Source organism: Nomascus leucogenys, chromosome X, assembly GCF_006542625.1.
Source record: "Nomascus leucogenys isolate Asia chromosome X, Asia_NLE_v1, whole genome shotgun sequence".
NCBI lineage: Eukaryota > Metazoa > Chordata > Mammalia > Primates > Hylobatidae > Nomascus > Nomascus leucogenys.
Genome location: NC_044406.1, coordinates 96,831,270 through 96,833,311, shown reverse-complemented (window position 1 = coordinate 96,833,311; position 2,042 = coordinate 96,831,270). Strand labels below are relative to the sequence as shown.

The 2,042-nt window shown below is 36.1% G+C and overlaps 1 pseudogene; it reads left to right on the top strand.

Annotated features, from left to right (window-relative positions):
• The first annotated feature begins 1,241 nt into the window (after positions 1–1,241).
• On the top strand, positions 1,242–1,786 carry LOC115833220 (annotated as a pseudogene).
• The last annotated feature ends 256 nt before the right edge of the window (positions 1,787–2,042 follow it).

Sequence of the window (2,042 nt, the reverse complement as noted above, 5' to 3'; positions counted from 1 at the left end):
AAGTTATTACAATAATTAATCTTTTGTACTGAGAAGTTGCTATAATAATAATTCTTTCGGATGAGAAACCGGCCAAAATAATTGAGAAATGCCAAAAAAAAAGAAGGTAACCATGTAGTCAGATGATTACATTTACATAAATAAATTCACAAAAGAGAAATTAAAATTAATGCTTCCAGAATAAGCAAAATACATTGTGTCAATTTCCAACAGGTCCAAACTGTCTGTGTGCTACTAATGGAAGTGTCAGAATTCTGGGCAAGTATTCACAAAGATCAGAAATGTCATCACACTGAAGCCATGTGATTATAAGAGAAGAAAATCTGTATAGATGGAATCATGTGTATAGATGGAAATGTCACTCACTGTAATATCTGAGCAGGAGGTTGTAATCAAAGCAGTTAGCAATTAGAAAGTACAGGGCCCTAACTCCCACAGAATTTTTGGTACGAGCAGCTCTGACAGCACACAGAACTGTTGTAAGATACTTTGTGAGAAAGCTTTGTCAGTGGTAATGCCTGCTTTAATAACATCTGGAAACAGCTGTTTTTCTCCAAAAGACAGCAATATGTCTAAGCCTGCCAAATACAGATAATAAGGTGCTTACCTATCATTAACAAAATTATGCTTTCCTTATTGACAGAAAAGATCTGTTCACATTGTGAGAAGAATACATTACAGAATTAGCGAAGAACTAACAATTGAAAAGCATCACACAGATGGCTGCCAAGCAGTGCTTCCCAGCCCAAAATCTGCAACCCTCTAAGGTGGCTACAATTATCCTGAGGTTCACCATGAGTTTTTTTGAAAATATCTCAAAACAAAATTATATATGAGGCACTTTAATTAAAAATATATATGCCATACAGCATTTCGAAGAAAGGGGAAAGATGGCATGAAAGCAAGCTAACCATAGCAGGGCATTATAAACTTCCACAAGGTTGGGAGCCAACAATAGTAAGATTCAGTGGCAGTTTTATGAATTCAGAGCATTGTGCCAAGGCACATTGTCAAAATGTCTGAAAATTTATTTTAATGTCAGCAACAAAATTATTCATTCATTGAAGAAATATTTACTGAGGGAATACTATATGTCAGGTACCAATACACACATTGCCTGCTGTAAAGTTTGTATCATCAATGTATAGGAATGCTGGCTTTCCTGAGCCCTTCTAATAGCATCTTAAAAATGATATTTAGCGGCCCCGCCGACCCACGGCCCACGACCCACCGACCCATGAATCGACCCGGCCCCCGCGTTCACCGAGTCTGGCTCCTCCAGCGTCGCCGCTACGAAGAAAGTGGTTCAACAGCTCCAGCTGGAGGCCGGGCTCAACAGCGTAAAAGTTTCCCAGGCAGCAGCAGACTTGAAACAATTCTGTCTGCAGAATGCTCAACATGACCCTCTGCTGACTGGAGTATCTTCAAGTACAAATCCCTTCAAACCCCAGAAAGTCTGTTCCTTTTTGTAGTAAAATGAATCTTTCAAAGGTTTCCCAAACCACTTCTTATGATCCAGTGAATATTCAAGAGAGATACATTTGAAGCCTGTACAAAAGCTTAATCCTGTAACACATGTGCTGTAATATACAAAATTCTACTTTTGTCAGTCCTTAACATCTACCTCTGAATTTTCATGAATTTCTATTTCACAAGGGTAATTGTTTTATATACATTGGCAGCAACATACAATAAAACTTAGTGTGCAAGTTTTAAAAAATGATATTTAGCAATATCATATTAGTGAAAAATAGTAACTTACTGTGGTTTATTATTTCTTTGAATACTAGTGAGATGATTTAACACTTTTTCATATGTTTATTGATTATATGACCATTTGTAGTTCCTTTTTGAATAATCTGCTCATAGCCTATGTCCACTTTTTTTTTAACTCATCCATGTTTCTGTTTATAATAGGATAACAAATTCAGGAACAATGGGAAAGCAACATATAAAAATGTAATAGGAAATACAACAGAGATTATAAAACACTACCATTTGACTTTTTATGCAAATACTTCAATATTCTAATTTTTCTCACT